At 61.7% G+C, this 15,079-nt stretch overlaps 1 protein-coding gene across 1 annotated transcript in view; it reads left to right on the top strand.

Annotated features, from left to right (window-relative positions):
- The first annotated feature begins 1,070 nt into the window (after window positions 1-1,070).
- Window positions 1,071-15,079, top strand: part of RASGEF1A (RasGEF domain family member 1A) — a 69,726-nt gene continuing 55,717 nt past the window's right edge. Inside the window, exon 1 of the mRNA XM_037986556.2 lies at window positions 1,071-1,290. The gene's annotated coding sequence lies outside the window, so the exon portion shown is untranslated. The remainder of the gene's footprint in view (window positions 1,291-15,079) is intronic.

Genomic DNA, 15,079 nt, shown 5'->3' with positions numbered 1-15,079 from the left:
CCCATCTTACACTTGGCATACAGGTGTTCAAGACACAGGACTGAGTAAGCAAGGTCCTCAGCCTCTTCAAGGGGTGCTGTAGGGCTCCTCCCCATTTTTTCACACAGACCCCTCCACCTGGGGGCTTCGTGGCCCGTGCCCCAGACCTGTTTCACACTGGCTCTCGTCTGACTGCCTGCAAGAGTCACTCCGGGCTACCCTCAGGTCAGGCCACGGGGAGAAGGTGACCCTTTAGAGCGACAGGAAGTTCCACTGGACGCCAGAAGACCTGTGTCCCGCTTTAGTGGTTCTGAAATCTCTCAAGGTGGCTTTGGAGCCTTGCTCTGCGACTTACTGGCACTGAGACCCTGCAGGGTCACTGCACTCCCTGTACATCAGTTTACCAACCAGTCCAATGGGAACAAACCCGCCACCGATCTTACAGGGCTATTGTGATGGTTAAGGGGAGTAACCCAAGGGGCCAGGACTTGCCCACAGAAGGACTTTCACGGTCTGATGCCACTGACAAAAATTTTGCCAGCTCTGCGGGAGTCCCCAGAGGGCCTTTTAAATGCGGTGGCCGCATCGCCTCCTAGCTCATCTGCCGCCTTATTCTTTTTTTTTTTTTTGAGACAGAATCTCACTCTGTTGCCCAGGCTGGAGTGCAGTGGCGCGATCTCAGCTCACTGCAAGCTCCGCCTCCCGGGTTCTCGCCATTCTCCTGCCTCAGCCTCCCGAGTAGCTGGGACTACAGGCGCCCGCCACCACGCCCGGCTAATTTTTTTTTGGTATTTTTAGTACAGACGGGATTTCACCGTGTTAGCCTGAATGGTCTCGATCTCCTGACCTCGTGATCCGTCCGCCTCGGCCTCCCAAAGTGCTGGGATTACAGGCGTGATGCCTTATCCTTTTTAAATGAAAGCCTGGCCGCCCTCTCCTGGCGCCTGCCCTGTACCAGTGCCCTCTGCCCGAGCCCCGTCTCGCGCCCTACCTCCCCCTGCACCTTTGCCCCACACCCTCCTCCCTCTGCGCCCCGCGTCCCGCGTCCCGCGCTCGCCCGCTCCCCGCGCTCTCGCGCCCGCTCCGTGCCCGCTCGGCGCTCGCTCCGCGCTCGCTCGCTCGCGCTCCCCGGCGCCGGCTGCGGAGGGAGCTGCTCTGCCCGCAGCTGGCGCAGCGCGGGGGCGGCCGCGGGTGGGCGGGTGCCGCGGGCCCGGGCGCCGAGCATGAGCCGCCGCCGGCGCCGGCCGCGCGCTGCTCGGGGCCCGATTGCGGCGCGAGGGCGGCGCGGGAGCGACGCTGGCCCGGACCGAGGTAGGCAGCGGCCGCGGACCTTCAGTCCCTCGGGGCCCTCGCCCGCGCCCGGGGCCGTGCCCTCTGGTTGCCGGCGCGGGCAGGGCGGGGCGTGCGCGGGCCCGGGGTCCCGGCTCGACGCGGCCGTCGTGGGGCCGGGGCGCGGGCTCTGGGCGCGGGGCTGGGGACGCGCGCGGGGGAGGGCGGCCGGGAGCCCGGCGCGCGGAGTTGCTGAGAACTCCGCCCGGGGCTGGACGGCGCCAGGACCCCCTGAGCCCTCCGCCCCTGCAGTGCACCCGGCGGGCTGGGCCGTGCCGGGCCGGGCCGGGCGTGGCAGGAGCGCACGCGGCGGGCGGGCGTGGGCACTGCGGGCAGGTCCGCTGCCCGGAGCCTGGCATGGGGGTGGGGGCTGGGGAATCGGAGGAGCTCAGGGCTGCGCAGTTGGAAGTTTCCATTTGCTCTTCTGCATTCTGGGCCCCGCCGTGGTATCTCACGCCCTTGCTGTTTGGCGAGGAATTGGGGCTTGAGCTCTGCATCTAGGGGAGAGGGCCAGGGCCATGCCAGGTGTCTCCCTCTCCCTGCTGGGCAAGGGTCATTTGAAGGACCACGCTCTCTTTGCCCCGGGCCTTGTCGGCCCCAGGGACGGGGCAGGTGCAGCTGGTTCTGGTCTGAGGGTCAGTGAGTGAGAGGTGGGGGCGGAAGTCCCCTGCTGTGTGTGGAGGGACGCGCTGGCAGGTTCATGTGCCCTGCATTTCTGGCTGCCTCTGGGTGGTGGACCTGGTGGATGTTTACAGGGAGGCCGCAGTCTGCCTCTTGGGAGCCACCTGGGGGCAGAGACCTGGTGGTGGTCAGCACTCTCTCCCTTCCTGCCCAGAGCAGCGAGCTCCTCCCTGGTTCACCCTCCCCACCACTGCCACTCTTCTCCCACTGTCCTGCACGGGAAGGGCCCCGATGGCCTTCGGCCGCAGGATTCCAAAACACAGGAGTCAGGCTGGGTGCAGGGGAGCCTCCCCGAGGCCTTGCGTCCCTCTGCCCCCTCCCAGGGTTCTCCTGCCTCCTCCGGATGCAGTCTTGCCAGCCCAGCCTGTCCAGCTCGGTGTCCTGGACTCTAAGGGACTCTAGGGGGCCTCCACCCGAGAGGCCACAGGTCTTGATTCGTGAACCACGGGCAGGCTGCAGGCCTCTGAGACTCAGTTTCCCCATCTGTAGACTGACACAATTTTGATGACCTCTGAGGACATTTCCACCCTGGTGTCCAGTGACACTTTGCTTTGGAACCTCAGGACCCCAGCCCAGGAAGGGGAGATCCGGAGCGGGGGGACATGGAGGACCTTGGCTGGGTGGCCAGGGACACGTGGGTGGTTTCTCTGCCCCTCCAGCCAGTGCGTGTCCTTAGGGCTGTGGTTGGTAGTGACCCAGCGAGGTGGGTGCAGCAGGCCCACAGGCCCTACTTCTGAGAAGGGTGTGAGCTGTGTGGATCCCCCAGGCTCTCTGGTGAAGTGGAGAAGCTGTGTCCTCCTGCACATGCCCCTGGGTTTGCGAACCAAGCAGGTATCCCAGGTGTGCCTTGGCCCGAAGGCCAGCCAGCGAGTTTGTTTTTCTCTGGGAGACATCTTCGAGCTGCCAGCCGGATGGCTCCCTTCCACCTGGCAAAACGTGGAAATGGAACAGTTCACACAGAGCAGAGGGGTTTTTTGGTGTAACTTAGCAACTGCAGGCAGGGGAGGAGGAGGAGGAGGGATAAATGGCATTTGTGCTGGACAGTGGCTGGTGCGGGGAGAGCCACACACACAGTGGCCCCCGGCAGTGGGAGGGGCCAGCCAGGGAGGAGAGCGAGTGTACACTGGGACACAGTGTGGCCAGGAGCCCCTGAACACGCCGGTCCCCACCTGTAGAATGATGCCAGGGGCAGGATGGGACAGCTTTGGTTGGCCTTTGGTTTTTGGCAACAGAACCGTGGGTTTCACAGAAGCCATATTTGTCAAATAGGTCAAGTGAAGGTGCTATGCCAAGGCAGGGATGGGGCCAGGGGCTTTGGCCCCCCAACTGTCCTCAGGAGAGGGGCTGGTGGAGGGATGCTCTTCTCTGCATGGCCCACCCCAGGGGAGGGGCGCTGGGCTGCTGGGGATAGTCCCAGGGGCAAGCAGATAGCAGATGGGGAGGAGACTCAAGGCATCTCCCCGACCCCTCCCTGCTGCCCCTTGATGGCCCCTCCCTCCCCTTCCCCCTTTTTCTCCTGAGGCCGTCTGCTTGGGCCCAGCGCTCTGGCTGTTTTTCTCTTGGAGCTTCCAATCTGCCTCCTGTAACTCCCACCCACTCCAGCCTGCCTCCCGGCTCCTCTGCCCTCCCCTGCCCACTCCCTGCTGGGGAAGATGAGTGTTTACCTAGCAAGGGTGTGATGTGTGGAGGGAGGGGACTGAAGTGGCACTGGTGGGCTGACAGTCATAGAGGAGGGCCTCTGATACCCACTGGTGGACTGCTGGGGGTGTCAGAGGCCCTTCCCTATGGCTGTCAGCCTGACCTGCGGGGGTCTGGAGAGGGCTCACTGCCCACTTTTTGGGTGTATCCCTGTTGGCCCTTTCTGGGCACAGAACCTGGGGCTGTGGGTGTGTGAGAGTGGGCTCTGGGCCGGCCCAGAGTGGCAAGCTGCCAGGAGCCCATGCAGAATGTCCCTGTGCGCTGGGACACCAGGAATTCCCCAGCTAGCAGCCTGGGAGCAGGGGTGGGAAGGTCAACTGGTATGGCCAGCAGTGGCTTGGTGGGCACTGTGTGAAGGGAAGCCTGAAAGTCCCTTGGGGTCCTGACCTGCTCAGAGTGGGAGAGGGGCTCTGGCCTCAGGGCTCACCACCTGGGACAGGCTGGTAGAGGCTGCTCCAGGCACCGTGACAGAAGGCTGTGAGGAGTGTCCGACCAGGAGTGGACAGGTCTGAGGACCCAAGTGGGGCCTGTGCTGTGATGGACGGGGTGGGGATGTGACTGCTGCTGTGGCCATCCCTGCCTGGTGGACTGTGGAGAGGGAAGCCAGGCAGGGAGAGTAGTCAGGTGGCCCTGGCTCTGCTGCAGCGCTTCCCAGGAAGCACATGGGTGCTTTTGGGCATGACTCAGGATGACACCCAGTGATCCTGTTCTGAGAAGCTCCTCTGCACCTGTGGTTGCCTGCCTTGCCCTGGGCGCTGCCTAGGCTGGGGTAGGGGCTGTGCTGTGGGCCTGTGCTGCCCAGGGCAGCCAGCAGGGGCTCCAAGACCTGCCTGTCTCTTGTGAGCTGGCTGTGGGGTTCTTTGTGAATTCAGGGAGCAGAGGCCGGCACCGGCTCAAACAGGAGAGGCCTGGGCTGGGACTCTAGACAGAACAGTCCAGGGCGGGCACTTCATACGTGGGATGCAAAGATGTGGCTGCTCGGTTGACAGGTGCTTTTCCTTTTTTAAAAACAACGAGAAACTTGCTCAGCCGTCCCCACCCTGGTTGCCTGTGCGGGTTGACTTTGAAGACATGTTCTCTGCTCACTCTGAATCCTCACTTCCCACTCACTCCCACCCACGCCAATCTGCACACACCTCCTTCAGTCCAGGGATGTCTTCTTGAGAGGCCGTGGACGTCCACTGCCTTCCTCCCAGACACCCATTTCCTGGGCTTGGGTGGCCCCTGGTTCTCCTCCTCCTGTCCCGGTACGCTCAAAGTCCCTGTTCCTCAGGACCTGGGCTTAAACCCTTTACCCAGCCATAGCATCTGTTCCCTCCTCCATGCTCATCCGGTTCCAGCTCCCATCAGCCCCCACCTGTCCTCTGGGCTCTGTCAGGTGTGAGCCTGCTGGACGCCTCCCAGGTGACGATGCACATCATCATGCCCCTTAACCTTGCCTGCCCCAGGTTCCCCATCTGAACACATGGGCAGCTGGCTCTCCCTTCCCCCCTCTGCCAGCTTCCCTTTGCCTGGAGTTGTCAGCCAGTCTGGCACACCCCACTCCAGACCTCTCTTCTGCCCCTTCTGCCTCTCCCTGCTCACTGCCACCTCTATGGGCCGGGCCGCCATTCCCTGGCCAGGACATTTGCAGGGGCCTCCTTACCCTGCAGTCTCTTCCCCTACTCAGGACATGGCCTCTGCTGGGACTCCCTCCTCCCAGGAGGCTCCCAGTCTTCCTCAGGTGCCTTCCTGAACTTTCCTGCTGTGCAGGGGGCTTGGGGCTGTTCTGCAGCAGCCGCCCTGGGTGTACTTGTCTATGATCCCCTGGGGTCCAGTCTGCACGAGGCCTGTTGGAGCCCAGCCACGAGACAGTGGCTATGCTGGCAGATTCAGCGAACATCCATGGGAGGTGCATGGAAGTGCCTGAGCCACTGTGTGTGGTGGGGCAGAGGTGCCTGGCCTGGGCCATGTTGCTGCACCCACACCAGGGAGAGGAGAGGAGAGGAGAGGGAAGCCGACCTGAGAGCCCTGGGACAGTCTGGGGGGATGGTGTCTGGGGTCCTGGACCAGGAAGGAATTCTGGGAGGCGGGGCTGGGAGGCCAGCACCCTGTTTGTTGTCACCACCACTTCTGTTTCTCCAAGTGTCACCCTTAGACTCTACCTTGAAGAGAGAGTTCTCCCTGGATCTGGTTACCATGGCAACACTGTTAACAAAGAGTAGCTTCCGTGGAGGAGGCTGGCGGGAGCTGGGAGAGGAGAGGGGGCGCGTTCTGATGGTTTACCAGCAGGGCTTGTTTCCCCACCCCCACCAAGGCTGCCCAAATCTGGTGGACCCTCCCCCACGCTCTCTGCCCATGGGGCTCTCCAGGTCTCTGGTACCGTGACCCGCTGAATGTGAATGTCAGGCAGCCTTGAGTGCATCCGGGTGTGTCCTGGACCCCAGCCACAGCTGGGGCACTGGGGCACTGGGGCACTGGGGCAGGCCTCCTCCTTGGGGCCTGGGGAGACATGCCCAGCCACAGCATCAGGTACTTCCCAGGGTGAGGATCTGCATTTTGTCCCTGTACAGACGCAGACTCCAAGTCCAGATTTCTCCTGCCTGGACTTCTCTGCAGGCTAATTCTGTGCCCAGCTTTTTCTGGCCAGTGCCCTGGGCATGCCCTCTGGGTCCCGCTTCTCCCAGGGCTGTGGTCTGGATGGAGGTAATGTGCAGCCCTGAGCCAGGCTCTGGGTGAGAGCTGGGCAGCCCCGGCTTTGCTGGCTGAGGAGAGGAGGGTTGGCCCCAGTTGCTGGGACCCAAGCCTCTGCCCTCAGAGCTGGGGGAGGAAGGATGGGCCAGAGGCAGTGCGAGTGGACCAGCTGGGAGGATGGGGCTTGGATGAGGTTGGAGCTTGGGGAGTTCTGGCGGTGCCCTGATGCTTTCATGAGTTAATTACTCAGAGCAGGTAGGGGGCTGCATCAATTATTCATTTTATTATTGCTGTTAGCAGTGGGTGGCTGGATGAGGAGTGGAGTCCCCCACAGGCCAGGCCAGGCCAGGTGAGCATTGGTGGCACCTGGGAGAGCCCAGGTCCTGCCCACACTGTCCATTGCAGGCAGGGCCCTTCCTGCTCGGTCCCACTAGGGGGACAGGGCCTTCTATGCCCTGTGCCCCTCCCTCCTCTGGCCTGGTTGTCTCTGGGAGCCGAGCTCACCTTGACCAAGCTGGAGTGAGTTGGACCTGCTGTGAGGTGACCTGCGGGTACCTGGGCCAGATGGACTGCCCTATGGGGAGTGGTGGTGGTGGAGAGGGCTGATAGTAAACTGCCCTGGCAGGTGTAGCCAGGGGTCTCAGCTGTTCTTCATGGAAAGGCCATGGCAGCCAGAACCACTTCCAAGAGGGGGTGGGGCCGAGGGGGAGGGCACTCTCACATTGGTGGGGCCTGGAAGGGAGACCCACAGCTGTGGTCACCAGGCACCCACCAAGACTGGTAGGTGCGCACAGGCTGCACAGTCAGTGCTGGCTCGGAGATGCCCGCACAAATGTCAAAGAAGCTGCTATTCAGGCCAAGTGTTCCAACTACAGTGCAATTAAGAGAGAAAGTGATAACAAAATGGATAACTCTAAGAGAGTCGTATATTTAGAAAATTTGAAACGCATGTTTGGATGATGGGTCAAAGAAACAGTGGAATCGAAAGTTTGGGGTTAAATGATAAAAAATAGAATGCTGCGCGCTCTGGGTCATGGCTGTCGAGGGCTACATGCCCTGCTGCCTGCTGACTTCTGGAGAGCCCAGTTGTACAGGAGAAGTCCACACCCAGGTGCCCTCCTTGGCTCCCACAGTGGGAAAGGTGGGAGGGGCAGGACAGTGGCCAGGCCTCCTGTGGGCATGGGAGTCTCCCTCCTGGGGTCCTGAGAGGGGGACGGATCCTGGCTTCTCCGTGGGGTCTGGGTCTGGGGAGCCGCCTGGCCCTGCCTGTGGGGACCGGAGTTCCACAGTGTCTCTCTGGCCTGCCATGGTGCCCAGCGTTGGACTCCAGGGCAGCATGGTGTTCTCAGCCCTGCAGGGCAGGACACCAGATGCGTCCGGAGGTGCACCGAGTGCAGAGCTGTCTTATGTGAGGTGACTGGGGATGCTGTCAGGGGAAGACACAGGAGGGGATCTCCAGGACAGCACCAGTGCCAGGTAGGGCTCAGGCTACAGAGTGGAGAGGAAGGAGCAGCAGGTGGGGGGAGGCCGGTGCCCTTGACCCACCCTGCTGGTGTCCAGGCCTGGGTGTGGTGTACAGTCACATGCCTGGGGGCTCTGGGTGTACACATTCATTCCGGGTGTGTGCATTCACACCCAGGCGCTGGGAGGGCCCCTGACCAGCCTACTGTCCAAGGACTCTGCTGGGCGTTTCACTGACATGTGACTTAATACACCTCTTTTTGATGCCAGCATCATTACACCGATTTTGCCAATGAGCCTCTGGGGTCTGCAGAGAGGGGCGGAGTCAGAGGTTGAGGCCAGATCGTTCCCGTGCTCTAGGGAGCATGTTAGAGAGCAGGTGGTGTGTTTCTCTGGTGCTTCCCTTCATCTCCCCGAGCCTTCCTGCCGTCCCTGCCCTGCCCCTCCGTCCAGCTCCTGAGTTGGCCGTCCCCCTTCCTGCCTTTGTGAGTGGTTTCCCCTGCCTGTGTGCCTCCTGAATGCACACTGCCACCTTGGGGCTCAGCTGGATGGTCCCACTGGAGAGCACCTCCACCTCCTGGAGTTGAGGACACCCCCGCTCCTCTGGGCTATTGAGCTCCTGAACGTGCAGTGGCGGCACCTGGCTTCTGAGTGCTTGTTTTGTGTCCTCTCATCTCGTTCCTGCCTGTGAGGGCTATGACTTAGTGCCTGGGCTGGAGATTCTGATAGAAGGGGCTTAGAGAGGGTATGCTCTCAGGAGACATCTGTGTGGGAATGACAAGCACCATGCAGGGAGGGGAGGAGGCTGGATGGAGGTGCAGTTGCAGTGGAAGTCTAGCCTGATTCCATGGGGACTCCGGAGTGTCAACTGACCCCACAGCCAGCCTCCCTCTGAGGCAGGGGAGTTCGAGTCAGGCCTGTGCACTGCTCAGCCCTTGGATGCTGGCACTCCAGTCTTCTGCAGAAGGCTGCAAGTGTGGATGGCTGCTGCACAGCCCTAGGGAAGTCTGGGTAGGGCCCAGCTGCAAGTCCCAGGGGGTGCTGCTACTACCCCCAGGCAAGAGGCTACCTGCTGTGCCTACAGGCCCTCAGCCGGTCCCTGGGGGGCTTGGAATGCAACCTCAGGTCCAGCCTGCTCCTGCATCCCACAGCATCACCACCCTGCATGGACGTCTGTCTTCCTGGGGTCACTGTGAGTGTCTGCGGGTTCTTCTCTGTGCTCCTGACTGCCAGCCCTGGGACCAAGTGCTGTGCTGGCATGGCGCACAGAGGAGCTTTGTTTGTTTGTCCAGGGAAGGACTGACTGATGGTCATGTTGTCAACCCGGGGCTCAGGCTGGATGGGCCAGAGATGGGGGAACCAGAGACCAGGGCCAGCCCCAGGCCAGTGAAGGCAGTGCAGGGTGGGGAGCACTGGCCGGGGAGTCTGGGACCTGCACATCAGCCCCTGCTACAGCCCTCTCTCCACTCTGGCTCCCAGCTGTCCTGCCCAGGCCTGGTGGTCAGGAGGCCCATGTGCCCTGTGAGCTCTTTCAGCTTGCCAGGAGGGCCAGCCCAGGTGGCAGCACATGAGCTGCCCAGAGAGCCCACCAGGCATGGAGAGGCTGTGCTGAGTGGATGGATGGTGGGTGTGGGTGGCACAAAGAGGAGATAGAGGCGGTCCCGTTCCTAGGGGCTGGCCTGTGGGGCATCCATCCAGCAAGCCTGCAGCTCAGCAGCTCACCCAAGCCTGCCAGGCTCTCTGAGGCTCCCTGCGGGTGGTGCCCCTCGGCCTACCGAAACAGAGCTGCTCTCCTCGCAAAGGGCCAGCCACCTGGTGTAGCTTGCAGCTTTGCCCCAAGGAAATGCACTTGCCCTCTGGCATTAAGCGCAGAGTGGCAGGTGGCCCTGAGGGAGGTGGGGCACCAGGTTGGCCATGAAAGAGGAGGGCAGGTGGCATGGGGCAGGGGAAGTGGTGACCGAGGCTGGACTTCACCCTCCTGCTGCCCTGCTAGGAGGGATGACTTCGCCCTCCACAGCCCCCTCACCTCAACCTCCTGACAGGCCAGGCCAGCCATGGGGTCCTCCCGCTCACAGAATCCCTCACCTCAAGATGAGACACTCCATACCCACCCACTCAGATGATGCAGGCTTAAATGAAACTGTGCCTCCCTGTCTTTCAATGAAGAGCTGACTGGTGCAGGCTTCTGGGGGCTCCGGCAGGCAGGCCTCCATGAGGGTACCCCTCCCTGTAGCAGTGAGCCATGTAGTATAGAGGCAGCTTTCACCTGGGATCCTGAGTGGGAAAGGAGTTCACCCCAGATGCCCACTGGAAACATGCCCAGCCTGGTTGGTCTCTGAGCCTCCATAACTGTAACACTGGAGGCCCTCATATCATGGCCCAGCCAGCTGCCCTCCCCTGCCTTGCCTTGTCTGCCCTCTCCAGGCTGCAGCTGTGTGCCTCGGCCAGAGCACTGGCTGCCTGGATGATGGGAGTAGTGTCTGTCAGTCCTAGGGGGCACACCTTTCCCCAGCTAGTGGGGACAGCCATGCACCCCTGTGGGAGCCCAGGGGAGAACCCCTGGCCTCAACCAGACATTATACAGCACATGTAAAAATGGCCAGTGCAATGTAATGCAGTGCCAGGGCTGGCTCTGCAGAATGTGAGTCCCAGGCCTGCTTTCGAACGGGGAGGGCACTGCTGATGGGACCCTGGACCCTGTTGTTGCCCATCGCTGTGTGCAGTCACTACCCCCTGGGGAGGCCCCGGGGAAGTGCAGAGGACTACGGGATCTGAGAACATCCTCACCCTCCTAGGAAGGAGAATGTCACTTGGTGGAACCCGCCTGCAGGTCAGATGGGACTGAGGTGTGGAGAGGCCCATGGAGGCACCCCTGGGGGGCAGAGGCATGCCCAGTCCCAGAATCCTGCCTCCTGGGTGAGACCTGTGCTCCTCCTTCCCCACCAAACACCACATTGGTGGGACTCGCTGGGCAAGGCACTATGTGGCTGATGAGCTGCCCACCTGGTGAGCAGTGTCTAGACACAAGTGCGCCCAGGGCAGGCATGCAAATTGTCACCACTGTGTCAGCGAGGCTTGGAGGGGTCAAGAGTCCTGCCGGTGCTGATAACCAAGAAGTGGCCAGTCCAGGGTGTGGACCCAGGCCTCATGGCTCCTCCCCCTTGCTGTGACCTCTGGAGCCATGTGAGGTACTCTGCAAGGTGCCAGTCATCCTCACCTCCACCTGAGAGATGGACTCAGGCAGAACCATTGGAGAGCGGAAAGTTGACCTGGGGAGATATGTCAGATCACAATCCCACCCGCTGCAGGCCATGCACGCCAGGCATGGCCCAGACTCTGGGCGTGCAGACCCAACCTGAAAATAGGCAGAAACGAGCCTAATGACTCGGCTGATAGGAAGGCGGGAGAGATGCCAGGAGGGAGCAGTGAAGGCAGTCACCCTGGGAAGGCCAGGTTCAAGCAAAACTCTGAAAGGAGGAAGGGGGTTTCTGGTTGTAGAGAAACCCCATCTTGGTCCAGCTGGGCCCCAAGATGGACTCATGCCGTTAACCAGGGAATGGCAAGAAAGCCGGGGGACACAGGCCTGGGGTTTCATGCCACCTTCACAACTCATCTGTGTCAGTGTGCAGATGGCGCCAGTGGGGGCACTGCTGCGTGGCCGTGGTGTACGCTGGTCTACACCAAACACATCCTCAGCCCCAACGTGGAGAGAACCAAGGACGGGAGACTGGGTGGGGGAAGGGGCTGAGGTCCAGAGTCGCACTGAGTGTGCAGTGCCCTGGAAGCTGAGAGGGGTAGCCCATGCATTATGACGTGGGCAGGGACCCCTGAGAGGCCACTCTGGTCTGCGTCTTTGACCTGCTGCACCTCACTTTCTTCACCCACCTCCCTTGGCTGTTGATTCCCCACGCCCCCCTGACCCCCACCCCCCACCCCCCAGCCCACCAGCCCTTTCTTTCCTTGAGGTTCCTGTTCCCGTTCTTTTGCCCGTGACAAGCCCCTCAGCCCTCGTCCCATCCCTGAGCACATGGTCCAGGGAGGACACAGCCAGTTGCAGCCAGATCAAGAACCAAGCTCTCCGCTGGCTGCCTGGATGCAGGCTGCTGTGTGTTCCGGGGGGCCTCCAGCAGCACCTGCCGCTGCCTGGCCTGCCTTGTCTTGGCTCCAGGGCCCCTCAGCATCCTCACTCCACCTGTGGCGTGTGGGGCACAGTGTGACCAGGACAGTCGTTAGCGTGGGCTCCTTGAAGTCAGTTCACTCTGGGTCCCCTGGGGGCCTCCTCCTGCAGAGTGCTCCCCCTGGGCTAGGGACAGCCTCCATCTAAACACTGTGGCAGCTCTAGGGGGCAGGAGAGAGCAGTCAAGCCGAGACGGGCTCCCTGGTCACAGGTGCGCAGCTTTAACGTTGTTTGGCAACCAGAAAGGAAGGAAGGCGTCGGAGAAGCCCAGACCACACTGTGCCCCCACTCTAGATTGGCCCTCCTCTGGGGGAGTGGGGTACCAGTGGACAGACAGGGCCAGGAGCCACCCCAGAGAAGCCAAGGGTGACGGGTGCCCAGGAAGGGCCCCACACCCACCACCTGGTGGTCCTGAGCCAACACTCGTGCCTGCTCCCACCCCAGCACCCCCAGCCCTGGCTCCAGGGTTCCCCTGACATGGGAGTCTGGGTTTTGGTTTTAACTCTGGCCCTGACCAGTGTCCTGTGTCCTTGGACAGACAGTTACGGTCTCTGGCCTCAGTCTGTGCTGCTATGAAATGCCAGTGGCACTCCTCACCTCCTCAGAGTGGTGGCTGCAGAGGGTACACGGCAGAGCTGTGATGTTCCTGTCCTAATCCAGGTGCAGGCTCTGGGCAGGGCTGTGAGACAAGGAGTGAGGAATGTGGCTGCCCCCAGAGCTTGCAGCCTAAGAGGAGTTGGGGGCAACTGTCCGCAGCCTTTGGACGAGGGTGCAGCCCTGGGGCTGGGTCAGGATGGTGGTCAGCTCTCTCACCTCAGCCTGCTCCACTGTCCAGGCCCAGATGGCAGTGGGCCGGGCAGGAAGGAGCGATGCTGAGTGGGCAGCCTAGGTGGGCAGCTTGGCCCAGGTGGTGTGAGGGGCCTGGAGGGCGCCGGGGCCTGGGTGGGGCCATGCAGCGTAGTGACTTTGGGAGATTTCCTGGATCCTGCTCTCCTTGCTGAGCATTCCCACTGCAGCCAAGCCTGACACCAGCCGGAGGGGTGGAGCTGGGTGGGGCTGAACTCTGCCAGGTAGTGACCAGGCGGTGGCTGGGGCTTCCTGGAGGTGCTGGAAACCTCACACTTCCCAGTTTCCTCTCCAGATGCCTGGGAATGGGGAGCCTCTGCCCGGAAGGAAAGTCCCCAGTTTCCCACCTGAGTATGTCAGGAGCGCAGGGATAGAGGGCTCTCCAGTGGGCCCTGGGGCCACCAGCTACACAAGGAGGTCCCAATGTCAGACCCAATGGAGTCACTGGTGTCATTGCTTGTGTGCCATAAAGGGACTGTCTCCTTTGTTCCCTCCCTTTAGTCACGGATTCTGGGGACCCTAGGAGGAGCCCCTGCTTGGACCCCTGCTTGGAGCTCACCCCACAGAGACCTGTTTTACCTCTGAGCTACAGCAGCGCTTTTCATCGTTGCCTGTGACCACAGACACTTGCTCAGGGAACATAGCCTTATGAACTCCCAGCCCCCACCCAGCCCCCACCCAGCCTTCTGCCTTCAGCTGAGGCCCAGAGGCGGGGTGTCAGTGTGCTGTGACCTGGGTGTGAAGGTGTCAGTTCCGGGGCCTGCAAGAGTAGACCAGGCCTGGGGGTGGGGGTTAGCCGTGCTGCTTCAACACCACATGCTGCTTATCTTGGCCAACAGGTCAGAGGCTGGGTCGGGTCTCAGGGGCCGAGGTCAAGGCGCTGGCTGGTCTGCCTCTTTGGAGGCTCCAGGCAGAATCTCATTCCATGAGGTCTCTGTCCTCTGTGGGCTGTTGGCCCCTGAGGGCCCCTGGAGCCTCCCTCTGGGCCTTATGTGAGGCTCCCCACATCTCCGAGCCAGCCACAGGTGTTGGGTCCCCTCACGCCACCCTCTCCCTGACCCTGCCTCGTCGTCACACTTTCTCTGACCGTAGCCGGGAAAGATTCTTCAACTTTAAGGACTTGTGAATACATTGGACCCACCCAGGAGAATCTCCCAGCAGCCTCAAGAGCCTCTGCCTAATTACACCTACAGAGTCCCTTTTGCCGAATAAGGGAACATTCCTGGGTTCCGGAGATCAGCGTGTGGGCATCTTTCGGGGTCATACCCACTCCTGAGAGCCTAATCCCACACATGAAGTGAGCAAGACAGCCCTCCCCAGGGATTTATAGTCTGGGGAGCTACAAGGACCCCAAATCCACACACAGGGCAGTTTGGAGGTTGTGGCACCCGCTGAACACATCAGGATGGGGTGGTGGGGAGTGTGGGGGTGGGTGCCAGGGAGGCTGGACCTGGCTAGGCCCCTCCTGCAGGTGGCCTTGCTGTGGCAGGCGTGGGAGTGTGTGGGGGCACCCCCGCCGGTGGGCCCTCCCTGGGTTGGGTGTGCACAACCCCTCTGTCTGGGGCATGGACAGAGGAGACCATGGGGGTCTGCCCATGATGGGCTGCTTTGAACTTGATAGTCCTGAAGGCATGGGGTGTGGTGCTCTGTGAGGAGAGCTGGGGTTGTTGGCAGCAGGTTGTGGGTTCCAGTGGGGTACGGATGATGAGTGCCAGGGTGCAGGGGAGCGGTTGGTCCCAGTGGGTGTGTGTTGAGGCTGAGCAGGAGGCACAGGGGCCTCTCTCGGGTCCTGCCTCCCCCTGCCAGCCAATCACTGGGCGTGCAGCAGAGGGAGCCTGCAAGCCTCTGCAGAGGGTCTCTGTTGCCAGTGGGAGTCAGGTGAGTTTGGCAACCGAGCCCTGAAACAGGGTCCTCTGCCTCTGCTAAAGGCCCCTGAACTTGGGACAGGTGAGGGGAAATCAGACCTTCCAAAAAGAAAGTGTACTGTGCCTGCTTCACAGTGAGGTCCCCTCCCTTCCTGGGAGTCCATGGCTGAGCAGGAGTCAAGGGCCTGGCCAGGCACTTGAGGTTGGAAGGCAGAGTCACTGACTACACAGCAGGACTCAGGACTCACAGCAGGTAGCAGATGGCAGATGTGGGATCTGAGCCCTGCTTGGTGGCAGACCGAGGCCTCCCATCCACCCTCCCTGCCTCTGGCTGTGTGCCTGGGCTGCCGTGCCCCACTGGAGGGTCCCC

This window comes from Chlorocebus sabaeus, chromosome 9 (genome assembly GCF_047675955.1).
Source record: "Chlorocebus sabaeus isolate Y175 chromosome 9, mChlSab1.0.hap1, whole genome shotgun sequence".
Taxonomy (NCBI): domain Eukaryota; kingdom Metazoa; phylum Chordata; class Mammalia; order Primates; family Cercopithecidae; genus Chlorocebus; species Chlorocebus sabaeus.
The sequence above is the reverse complement of the archived record's forward strand: the minus strand, read 5'-3'. Positions and strand labels throughout refer to the sequence as shown.